Consider the following 13,241-nt stretch of genomic DNA (forward strand, 5'->3'; position numbering starts at 1 on the left):
AATGTATGCAGCCTGGACGCGTGCTTTAGGCTGCTTTGTTGATTCCTGCTAATGCCGCCAGCGTCTTCTTGCCCAGTAAGGGATGCAACTTCCCGGCTCACCCCCTCCTCCCTGCCCAGTCTACCCAATACACCGGGTGCAAGGGGTGCCGAAGCAAGCGTTTCAGGCCTTTTCCGGTCCCCCTGCTCCCCATCCCCCTGTGGACCCACGAAGTCGGACGCATGGGGTGACGAGGCAAGCAGGAGGGCTGGATCACTGCAATTCTGGTTCCCCTGCGCCTGTCTCCCTCTGTGCCCCCACCTTGGGGGCCATGGGGGAAAGGGGTTAAGGGGGCGAGCGGGGACGGAAGCATGCATTGCTGGTGTTATGATATCCGGCTCCCCCATAGCAGATTGCTGGGCTCGATCAATCTGTCGTGGGGAGCTGGATATCATACAACTCTGGCCCCCCTGCTTTGGCTGCCCCTCGGCCTAGTCACCCCTCTGGTCCATGGGCCGGCTATGGCCGGATCTCGGGACCCGGCCTGCCTCAGTCCTGACCAGGCTTTACCAAGGTATAGATGGGATTTCAAACCTATTTTTGAGGCTGTTCCTTTCTCATGTCCAGATTGGGGGGGTACTGAAAGTATCCCACCAATCCCCAGCCGTCACTCGCGCATTTCCTGTCTTTGTTGCTCATCCCGTTGGTTTCCTTCTGTCCTGAAAAGGGACACCACTAGGGTGTGGAGGGGGGGCATCATTGTTGAAAGCAGGCATTCTACGTGCTGGGCACATTATTGTTCAAATGTGCATTTGGAAAAAAGTAATTTCCAACTCAGAAATGCTGCTGAAACTTGCATTCACTAGTAGTTTTCATTGAATTTTTGTCGGAGCACCTAACCAGTGCTCTGTAATTTGTGTGCCTCTTTCTTTGTGTTTTATCAGAGGTTGTATTTATAACGATGTTCTGTTTGTCAAACTGGTTAATCACAAATAAATGCTTCCATTGGGCTGACAGCAGTTATTTTGAAATTATACTGTGGGTTCATGGGTGGCAACTTTTGATTTTCACTACAGAGGCAGAAATACCCCAACCCATTGCCCAGCCCAACCCATCCCCTGGCCAAACACATTTTATAGCACTTCCTTTTTTATAATTAATAGCAAAAAGTAATTGTTTTGCATATATAACATATCAGCAACGGTTTGTCAACCTGCTGAGCTACCCTGTTAGCCATCTACTGTAGAGTGAGTCTATGCGTCCCTTATTAAAAATCACTGCATTACCAACAGTACTTTGGGTGCACCACTGCCATAGATGTTATTTAAAGTGGAACTCATGTATATCTTCTTGCTGTGGGTGCCGCCTGCGTGGGGCACGATATGTTGCCTAGAAGCCAGGGGCTCTCGTGTCCGGCACGGCAGCCGCAGCAGTGTCTGCTGCTACTTCAGTGCTGCAGTAAAAGCTAAATGGCTACTCAATATTTCCGAAAGTCAGCTTGGTTGGTTAAGATGTCGGATTGTATGTTAGATATGTAGACAATTGATTGGAATGCCAGCAGGCTGGACTTCTCAACTATTGTAGGCAGGGAATAGAAAGAGTTAAATATAACAAGCTGATGCTCTGTTTCTCTCTATCATTTTTTCTCTCTGTGACTTGAGTATGAATCACGTTATTGGGTATGTGCTCTGACTGCTCTCTGTTCTCTCTGCCAGCTGGGGTGGACTGGCCTATAGGGAACTTTGGAGATTTCCCACTAGGACTCTTGACCCTAGATCCTTTGTGGTAGAGTGTAGTGTGCAAATATTGGTAAGTTCATTTGGTAGGTGTAAAATATTTTTTTATTGTACTTTTTTCAATTGCAGGAATGAAATTGGCTCAATCACCCCATCTAGGACAGCAAAGTCCCCAGCTGCAGTGGCTCCATCAAAAATCCTGACATCTGTAGTAGGACTTGCCGAAGGTAAGGATCCCTTTTTTTAAAAAAAAAAAAAAACTGTAACTTGCTGTGGGTGAAGGTGGGGCAATTTTAAAGGAATAGTTGGGAGTCCCAATCAGGGATTTCAAACATATTTTTGAGGCTATTCCTTTCTCATGTCCAGGGGGTTACTGAAAGTTAATGTCTCATGCGGGAGTTGCATTTACAGTGCACTGTGTACTCTCTCCTGGTTTCCCAGCATTGGGTCCTGCTTACTAGATGATGCCTATTAGATGAGCTGGTTTTAGCCCCTGATAATTTAATCTTGATTTTGAAGTCTCAGGTAGACTCATGTATCCTTGACTAACTGTTTTCGTTGCAGCAGCATCGCACCATGCGTCAGGGCAATGATTTACACTGACTTCAGATACGCTAATGGCGTAGTGCACGATTTCGGTATCCTGTGGAAAAAGCAAGGTTGTTTAACGTCTACACGTACCCCTATATTGAATTGAATTGAAAATGTGTTGGTCCTTTTACATGCTTTATTGCTCCCATCTGCCCTGGCTATAGTTAAGTGGAGAGGACATGACCCTTCAGTCCTTTTACTGACCAAGTGAATACCCTGGCAGACAATGCAGCTCGTTCGGCGGCCTTCAACGGGCATCAGGCTGCTAATGAAACTCTTGTTTGTGCCGCAGTCCAACAGTCCCTGTTTGGCTCCCTTTCCAGCCTGTCTGTGTTACAAGACCAAGCTCCTGAAGATGATCCAGTGGACTGCACTGCGCTGTTTTGTAAGTTGGCAAAGCACTCACTTTGGCGTTCCCCAGATGGCTGCCTGGTGCCCTCCAAGCTACTCTTTACATACCTAGCCTGAGTGGCCCAGAACATTTCCCACTCTGGTAAAAATGCAATGATCACACATGTGAACCGGGATTGGGTTGCCCCCGGCTTTGCGTCAGTGGCAGTTGCCTTGTATGTATGACCATAATGTCAGGTAGGTGGTGAAGACCAAGCTGTCTGCATGTCCAGTATCGGAGGGGGTCCCATCTTAAACTTGCAGACCGATTTCTTGCAGCTCCTCACATGTCAAGAAACCGGCTGCGGGTGCTGCCACTAGCACTGTTTACCATACATAATAACCCAGAGCGTATGCATGGTCTGTCTGCACATGAAATCCACGGCGTCTGCAGAACCCATACAGCTGAAACGGAGTGAGCAGCATCCGAATGGAGAAAGTGCCCTTTTGAAAAGCCATGATAGGCAGACTGGAAGTAATCAGAAAAGGCGGAAGGCATTGCATCGGGTGGCCATCTTGAGGTGGAAAACAACTAGACCGCATCTAGCGGTTTAGAGAGGAATTCTATTAATTGCCTGAATGTGTACAAAACCCATTAAATCACCGGCAGTTCTTCTAACTAAATAGTATTTTAGAACCAATTGATAAACCAGGCTAGCAGCAAGCATGATACCAGCCCTGCCATTTCTAATGGAATCAGAGGTCCCACCAATTAGTGGAAATGATGGATTAAGATGTTTGAAAGATATGTATTTGCCATTGGTGGAGAAAAGTTCACATCTGCAAGGAAACAAGCTATATTGTAGCATTACCTGAGCACATAAGGCAGCAGTATTTATGACGGACTGCTAGGCGTGAAAAAAGAAGGTGGTGGTGGTGTTAAAAACAAATTCTTGAGTGCATTAACAAAGCTCCAGACTGTATTTGAAAGACCTACATGTTTCCAAATAGTCTAGGATCAAAATGATCTAGCCATACTTGGAACCTTGAGAAACACAAGCAAATTCGATGAGCTAACATATTTGCTCATTGGGGATCAATTTGATAGATGTTACAATAACCCAACGGTTCAAGAGAGACTATTGGCCAATGATCCAATGCTAGAACAAACACCATAGCACTGAGCATAGAACATAAAAAACGGGAGCATTCATTTTGCGCAGCAAGGGCATCTGGTGACAAGCAAAGTGATTACACACAAAGCAGCAAGTGTTTTTGTTGTGGCAGCCCATAAACATTACACAAACAATCAGTTTTGCCTGGCGAGGAATGCAGTATGCCGTAAGTGCAAAACTAAAGTGGATTTTGCGTCGGTGCAGAGAAATGTGGAATCTACCCATGTCTGGAAAAAAAAAATCAAATGCATTGAAGAAACAAATCAGGAAACAGTGTCGGCAGATATGTATTTGGAATAACAGCCATCCAGTAGGGTAAAGGCCTGTGTGAATTGTTTATGATGGGGAAACTACAAGTTACTAATGAAAGTTGACAGTGGGTCTCCTTGGACCATTATACAGTTGACATACCAGTGCTACACAGAGATATAACGGTTTGCTTCCATCTAATATTAATACATTTTTATATTGTGAAGTGAACATTGATATAATGGGGACATTCCAAGACACCAAGACACCATATGTTTCAAAGACAGTGTGCCATGATTTGATAGTTGTAGCCAGGAAATAATCTCCCTTACTAGGATGGGAGGAGCAAAGGATTCTGCGTGTTCACATTGAGTCTTGTGTTACTCATCCAGTGTCGGTTACGGAAGTAATTGACAGTTGTACACAACTATACCCAGGAGGAATTCTGAGGATTTGAAAGAGCTTAAAGATTTTAAGCATCCCATTAGACTGAAAGAAGGAGCAACCCCAGTTTTTCACAAAGTCCAACCAGTGCCACACCACAGCATTAGAGAATGATTAAAACAAGGGGTAAACAAGATGTTGCAATAAGGAGTTATTCAATAAATTCACAGCTCCGGGTGGTTGTCGTCAGCGGGCCTGATATTAAAGACCAATGGCGAGCTTAGACTGTGCATAGATATAAGGGATCTAAATAGAAACATCTGGATTGATAGAACTCCTTTACCAAACATTACAGGTACACTAGCAAGCTTAGGAACGACACAAGTGTTCAGTGTTCTAAATATGTCAACTGAAAACCATCAGGTGAACTGTCGGAACAATGTCAACATCTCGCATCATTCAACAGACCTCTTGGTGTATTTAAATTCCATAGAATGCCACTTGGTTTGGCGTCAGCAGCTGTGGCATTCCAAAGAATTATTAACAAGATCTTAGAAGGAATACAGATAAGTGGGTTTGCAAGATGAAATTCAGGTATATATGGAGACAAAAGGGAGGAACATGATGCTAGTTTCAAATTAGCACTGTGAATAGTGCTACTCTCAATCTGCAAAGAAGCAAATGTAAATTGGGAGTGGCTGAGGTAGACTATTAAGGTTATCAGTTAGTGTCCGGGGGGGTACAACCCAAAGAAGGTCTAGTGGTGGCCATTACAGTGACTTCTGCTCCAGTGCATAATGATCAGATAAGATCCTTTTGTGTTTGGTGGAATACAACCACAAATTTGTGAAGGATTTTGCTATTAAGACTACTCTGCTTAGGACGTTACTCAAAAAAGGAGCGAGATTTTACTGGTCACCGCAATGTGACGAAATATGACTTTAAAGAAGATGCAGCCAATGCTCCTACATTGGGAAATTTTAGTATGGGACAACACATTATGCTTACAGTGGATTACTGTAGTTTACGTTTGGGAGAGGCAACATTAACAGAGCTCAGAATCTCAAGCCATTGGCGCACATTTTCATTTAATAGGTGGAAAAATGCTTCAGCACGTATCTCAAGGTGGTTGTTGGGATTGCAGATATTTCATTTTGAAATATTATACTCTGCAGGTAGCAAAAATGCAGCACTGGATTGTTTATCAAGGGAACCCACCCACAAGTCTGAGGAAGTAATTTAAGGGTTTGAGGATTACAGGTTATTTCATAAGTCATGGGCTCTGGCAGAGGAGAAATATGAGGCATTTGAGTACATCAAGGTATGAACTCTCAGTGGGTGGCAGGAAAAGCTGATGCTGAAAGGTGACTGGGGACCATGTTATAAAGTAAAGGTGATACTTTACCAACAAACTATAGTTATGACCCGATCCCGGCATATCTAGCACCCATGCAGAGCTTTGTCAATGCCTCGCTGGCACAGGGATGTCTGCCACAGGAATTAAAAAAGTCCTACCTGACGCCATTGCTAAATAATCCTAGTTTGGATCCCCATTAGTTGGCGAACTACTGCCCAATTGCTGGGCTAGTGTGGCCAATGACAATTCTAGAAAACGTTGTGACCCTATAGTTGCAAAAGCACTTGGAGACAAAATTCTTGATACATTCCAGTCCGGGTTTAGGCCCTGACATGGAATGGAGACCGCGCTGATTAAAGTCTGGAACGATCTATTTTGGAAATGCAGACTGCAGTAATGTTAGTATGCTTATTATGTTGGACCTGTCAGAGGCATTCGACACTGTCGATCCAAAAATTTTGATCACAAGACTGAGTGAATTAGCACATGTCTCAGAAGAAGCACTGAAATGGTTTGACTCCTTCTTAAGTGATCATACACAGCAGGTAAAGATGGGCTCCCTTTTATCAGAACTGTAGACTACCATTTGTGGAGTACCTCAGGGCTCCTCCTTGTTCTTTTTAATCTCTATATTCACCCCCTTCTACTAATTTTAGCACAGTTCAATCTGCAGTATCATTCCTATGCGGATGATGCACAGATTTATTTGAGCCTAAAACAGCCCATGGAGGCAGTGGACAACATTTTAAAATGTGCAGAGGCAGTACGAGGGTGGATGATGGACAATAAGCTTCAGCTGAACCCTAATAAGAAAGCGATAATTATTTATGGTTCTAAAAAGAATCTTGGAATTACTGCCCAGATGGTCCCCAGCCCACGAATATTTCAAAATATCCAGGTGTAGACAAATTTTAACAACCTGTGGTGCACCTGGCAGTCAGATATGGGGATATAATCGACAGGTGAACCAAATGGTTAAATCAGTCTTATTTTCAGCTGAAATTATTGAAACCACTTCTCCCACTTATCTCAGAAGATGATCGAGCAAAGGTGGTGGGCACACTTGTTAATGCCAGGTTGGACTATTGGAATGGCCTCCTGGTTGGGTGCCCTAAACGCCTTGTAGTGGCACAGAACGCTGCTGCACGGGTAGTGTTTGCATTAACCTGGAAAAATCGGTGTCGGAATCCAGGAAGAAATTACACTGGCTCCCGGTTCACCGAAAAGTTACTGTGTTTGATTTCTAAGTGCATATACAATCTTGCACCGTCCTACCTAGTGGACAAGATTCAAATTTACAACCCTAGTATCTCCTTGAGATCCATCGCTTTGATTCAGTTGGTAATCCCTACCTCTATATTTGTCCACTGGGGGGAATGAAGGTTTTCAGTAGCTGGTGCCCATGCATGGAATGGTCTTCCATATCAGCTAAGGAAGATGAATCCCTGACAGCTTTTAGAAAGCAGCTAAAGACCAATCTGTTCGAATAATTTCATGTTAATGATGACGGTTCCATCAAATTCTGATAAGATCTGCGCCTAGATGCGGCTCGCCGCTTGGTTCCTTGGGGATATGCACGATATAAATGTTGGAATCAAATCGAGCTATGCATCATAGATGGTAACCTAAGGAACCATAGTAAAGTGATACCCCGGTTTCACTAAGAGGAACCATTGTTTATCTAGCCCAAGAAGGACATCTAGGTTTTAATCCCACCAGCAGAAGGTTGAGACAATCCTTCCGGTGGCCCGGGATGGATGTTGTGGCCAACAGATTAGTAAGGTTGTGTTTCGAATGTGCAGTCAGTGATGCGTTCTAGATCACCAGGGAAACGCCATTGATACTTGGTCCAGCCCCTTACGAACTTTGGACAGCGCTAGCCGTGGATGTCTTGGGCCCCATGCAAGGTTAGTGTAAGGAAGTTGGATGTATTTTCTTATTGGTGGATTACCATACTAAGGGTTTAGTCGTGGGAGATGGGAGAAGCATCTACTAAGGAAATAATATTTTTGGAAGACTTATTTATTTATTTTCTTTCTTTTTTTTAATAGCGACGGTGTTACCTATGAGATTGTAATAGATAATGTGGGCAATTCATGTCAGAGGCTTTGAGAGAATGTCTATGGTCTGTGGCTGTTAAATATACATTGACAGTGTTGTACCATCCCCTTCCGACTGGGTTGGTAGAAATAACAAATCGCCTCATTAACGGTGGACTACAACTAGCCTTGAAGTCTGGTATAGCATGCAGTCATCAGCCAGATGGTCTAAAAATATTGTACCACACCACATTAATTTACAGGAGTATTACCGTTCCTATAGCCTGGCACAGCACTATTTTCCAGCTGGATGGGGATGGCAAAATTAGTTGTAATAGATAGTAACAGCGTTAACTGAGCAATAGAAGAGCAGCAATTGTTATGTAAAGAACATTCAATGAGAGGCATAGTCAAGGAATGGAAATGAGTACTAGGGTAGTGAGTGTGGATGAAGAACCCCAGCATTGGCACCAAAGGCAAAGGCAATGTGTTTTTAGGATCCAAGAAGATATATGCATTGAGAGATGGTGACGTCGTCGTGGAGGGGGAAGAGGTATGGTCCAAGGGGCGATTTGTCAAATATGCCCAAGGTGATGTCGGACAGGATCTTGTAGAGAGTGGCATGCCAGGTTTGCACAAGGAAAATGATTGACACCTAAGAGGGTGAAATATTCCCTCCAATTGATCTTTTCCCATTGAGTGACCTGAGGAAAAGGAAATGTCCACAGCGGATGGATGGTTTTAGTTTCTTACATATTGTGGGTGCAGCTCTAGTGTTTGCATCTAACCATCCTTATTGCGGGTTGGCGCAGCTAGCTTCAAGTGATGTACATGGTTTCGGTTTCAAGATTCACTTTTACTGTCATGTAAGTAATTTGATCCGTGCCAACGCAGCGTGGTTAAGCTAAATCTTTTTCTTTTTTTTGTGGGCAGGGGGAATAATTGGGTTCTGACCTGTGAAGAGGCTCATGCGGTCCATGGGATTGTGGGACGTGGGTGGTGGGTGGAAGAGGGAGAATGGTTGATATGAAGGAGAGCAGAGAGGCTGCCAGTGGGTGTGCGAATTTGTGTGGTCAAATAAAGTTAAATTGACTTACCTAGATGTGAATCTTGGCATCTCATTAGAGGCTTTTTTCAAATAGTGTGACTAACCACTTCTCAGGAGTGAGGGAAGGCTACTGTTACAAGAATGCATTTCTAGATGATAGCCAAGAGAGCCACCAACATAGGACTATTTTGACTCTTAAATCATTACATCTGCCCCACTTTAAGGGATTTCAAAAATGGGTACTCCCTGTTTTTTGTTATCGGGGGGGGGCGACACTATCAATGGGAGGCTATTAGGCAAAGACAAAGGATAATAGGTCGACTACCCCTACCTTGAGTCCCTGAGAAGCACAAGGTTAGATCCAAGGTAATCTCTTACAATTTGAAGATTACTTATACCACACGTAATGTTCATTGAAAAATTCATTTTATTATTCGAGCATCTTGTGCCCACAGTAAAAAAGGCTCACTAAAGCCTGTATATGTAAAAACCAAAAACTGTGCTATTCACTTACACTCTAACTGGTGTTTGCACACCAAACCTTTTGTAATGACAAGGTACACAGAGAAAGGAAATCTGGAAAACCAGTATATATTACTGTAAACATAGACACATATAATCAAGGCAAAGGATCAGGCATATTTAATCCTCCCAACAATAATGTGTACCTCATAGGTTTAACAAGAGTGGTAGATAATTCGTATGATTCTATATTTCATTTGCTAACCACTCTATTTTATTCTACCACGTCAATATAGGGCAAAAGGGGGTTACTTTGTACACACCAAATACCCTATGTTAAGTTGTTGCGGTGAGAGATCGGAAACAAAGATATACAGGGTTCCTAATGGCAAGTCGACATATGTTTCGGCCTTTCTGACTCATACGGTACACTCTCTTGGTGCCGTTGGTTCTGGTGATGGTAATGGCCGTCTCCAGGACATAAAGATCTAGTATTTTCAGTAATTAATACTTTCCCATTGGTTGATTATCGTTGTTTTACTCTATTTCTTCAGGACGTCCTAGGTCACTTTATAGGTATTTTAATCTGGCTCCTTGACGGATGCCGAGCATACAGTGTGAGTTAATTCACTGTATCTTTCATATTTTAGTATTGTGATGAAATTGAAGAAAAAGGCACTCCACACGATGTTACTCAAGACGGTTCAAAGTGATGGCGATTCCATCTGTTGTTTTGGGGAAACGTCAACTGCAGGGAAATAGTTCCTCTGCTCTTTGTCTCGTGGCTTTCTCAAGTTTTTTCAAAAAAACTTCCTGGAACCGGCAGTCATAGACACGGAGCCGAGTGCAAAGCTTTGAGGAGGCTGCGTCAAGTCCCTCTGACCGGTTCAGAACTGCACCAAGACTAGAGGAAACGGGCGAACATTTGCCTTCCGAGATTGTTTAACCTCCACTTCGCTTGAGAAAGCCACGAGACAGATTAAAATACCTATAAAAAATAAAATATAGGTATATAATATAAAATACCTATAAAGTGACCTAGAACGTCCCGAAGAAATAGAGTTAAACACAGATAATCAACCAATGGGAAAGTATTAATTACTGAAAATACTAGATCTTTATGTCCTGAAGACGGCCATTACCATCACCAGAACCCACCGCACCGAGAGAATGTACCGTATGAGTCAGAAAGGCCGAAACATATGTCGACTTGCCAATAGGAACCCTGTATATCTTTGTTTCCTATCTCTCACCCCAACAACTTAACATAGGGTATTTGGTGTGTACAAAGTAACCCCCTTTTTGCCCTATATTGACGTGGTAGAATAAAATAGAGTGGTTAGCAAATGAAATATAGAATCATACAAATTATCTATCGCTCTTGTTAAACCTATGAGGTACACATTATTGTTGGGAGGATTAAATATGCCTGATCCTTTGCCTTGATTATGTGTCTATGTTTACAGAAATACATACTGGTTTTCCCGTTTTCCTTTCTCTGTGTACTTTGTCATTATGAAAGGTTTGGTGTGCAAACACCAGTTAGAGTGTAAGTGAATAGCACAGTTTTTGGTTTTTACATATACAAGCTTTAGTGAGCCTTTTTACTGTGGGCACAAGATGCTCGAATAATAAAATGAATTTTTCAATGAACATTATGTGTGGTATAAGTAATCTTCAAATTGTATGAGATTACCTTGGATCTAACCTTGTGCTTCTCAGGAACTCGAGGTAGGGGTAGTCGACCTATTATCCTTTGTCTTTGCCAATTTAAGGGAGGCATTTTCAAATAGTGTGAAATTAATCACTTCTCTGGACTGCCAATTTGTTCATTTAAGGCACAGCGGGGATCATTTTCATTTGAGAACTATTTTGCACATAGTGGGCCCCGTTTGTTTGTCCCTCCATGCGAAAGGTTTCCTCTGTGCAATTTCAATCCTTTTAATTACCTATTGGGAAAGTAAAGTGTGAAACGCATGCTAAATCAATTGTACCCCATACTATTCAATACATGATTGAAAAGGTGTAAATACTTCCCTCAATTTATGATTGCGGTGACATCTACAATTTCATAGGGTACAAAAGCCAGGCAGATTCCATAGGAATCCATTGCCATTATCACTGGCATGAAAATCACATACTGCCAGTAATGCATGTAGATTGGTCGGGTGAAGCAGGAAAAGGAGGAGAACATGTTCTCTGCTCCACGCTCCAACTCCGCCTGACAAATTAAATAAAAATGTTGGTGATCAGAAAAAGTTACAGTAAAAGCGTACCACCACTTGTATTGCTACTTTTTCTGATCCGCAGAACTTAGTAAATGACTAGTGGCATTCCATTTGCCCAGGATAAAAACACTTGGGTTAAGCAATGTTGCCGGGATTTTGGCCCATTCTGCAATTTAGGTAATGTGGCGGGTTGGCAGGAGGAGTCGGACATTCTGAAGACATGGTTCAGACTTTTTATCGGATAACGTGTGCAATTCATATCGGAGGCTATGAGAGAATTTTGCAAATGCCTTTTACAGTAACCTTTTGTGCTACTCAGTAATTTGCAAACTCTTTCCAGGCCTTCCTCTGGGGCACTTGATAGGGGGTTTCCTCTGCCCTTTTCTACCCTTCTACTATGTGTTCTCAGTCTTTGAGTGTCTCTCTTTCTTTACTGGTAATCTCCATGCTGTATTGATGCAGTACTGCTCTTCTAGGTTCTTCATGTCTGGTTTGGGTATCACATCTGTGTGCTCAGCCACTCTCTTCTAGGCTTTTAGCTTGGTGTCTCTTTTCCTATTGGTTATATCCCAGTTGTACTGCTTCTACGCTTTTCACCTCTGGTTTGAGTATCTTTCTTCTTATTGCCCTATAACAACACTGTGTACTAATTTTCATCTCTTAATTGCCCGGTTGCATATTTGCTAACTCGTCTTGTGTACTGGAACAAGGTGACGGCTTCGCATAACTCTCTTCCCTTTCTCAGTCACTTGTTATTTGTTTACAACTCGTATCACATAACTTTAGCCATTCCATCTCGTACTTCTGACTGTACAAGTTTCTTCTGATAAGTAAGGATATCCTGTGGGCCTCCGGTCACCTAGCAACCTCTTTCTTGGTAGGGGCTAGTGATTGGGCTCGACTCTCATTGAGGACCACTCCCTGCTGCTTGGCTTCTCGTTCGCAGGTCTGCGTTGGACTCCTGCTACGTAGTATTGCTGCTGGTGTGAAGCGACCCCCGATTCATGTAGGGCAGTATCCGCATTGCTCCTGCGTCGTCCTGCCCACCACTACCAGCTTGTGGTTTCACCACTAGGTTGCTTGCTTATCCCTCGGTAGACGCCAAACTTTTTTTTTCTTTTTTTCTTTTTGCCTTTGCATGCGCCTGTTCACCGGCGTCTTCCCCTCACGTTCTCGCTCTCTCCCCATAAGTTGCAGCGTCTGCGAACGACTTCTGCTCCACCTCCAGACGGCATAATGTCAGGGGGCTTCTCCTAAGCATCAGGTTTCTCTTTGGCGCAGTTCTATGCATCTTGCATTAAAGAGACATCTTTCTTTTCTGGTGCCATTAGGTTTTGTCTTGCATTGCCTTCAGCCAAGCATCAGGATACCACATTCTGCGGCCTATCAGGTAGTCCTGTGTATGCAATTACATTTGTTGGTTTAGGAAGTTCCTCACAGGAACGAGATTGTCCCCAAAGGGGGAGTCTCTCTCGGTGAGGTGCCACTTACCCAGACCCCTAGAGATGGTTTTGTCGAGCGGGCTCACCTCCTTAGCTTCACACGGGGGTTCTCCTTTGGGGAGAAGGGGCAAACACCTGCGATTCATCACAGTACCTAACCATATACCTCCTGAGTTGTAGTTATACACATATTTAAGTTTTTACTTTCAAGAACAATAATA

At 43.3% G+C, this 13,241-nt stretch overlaps 1 long non-coding RNA gene across 1 annotated transcript in view; it reads left to right on the plus strand.

Moving 5' to 3' along the window:
- The window catches only part of LOC138472152 (uncharacterized), a 192,452-nt gene that overhangs the window by 162,240 nt on the left and 16,971 nt on the right, over positions 1 to 13,241 (plus strand). The window contains exon 2 of the long non-coding RNA XR_011268562.1: positions 1,845 to 1,942. This is a non-coding gene — a long non-coding RNA (uncharacterized lncRNA). The remainder of the gene's footprint in view (positions 1 to 1,844; positions 1,943 to 13,241) is intronic.

Source organism: Ambystoma mexicanum, chromosome 8 (assembly GCF_040938575.1).
Source record: "Ambystoma mexicanum isolate Mex_15411 chromosome 8, UKY_AmexF1_1, whole genome shotgun sequence".
Taxonomy (NCBI): Eukaryota; Metazoa; Chordata; class Amphibia; order Caudata; family Ambystomatidae; genus Ambystoma; species Ambystoma mexicanum.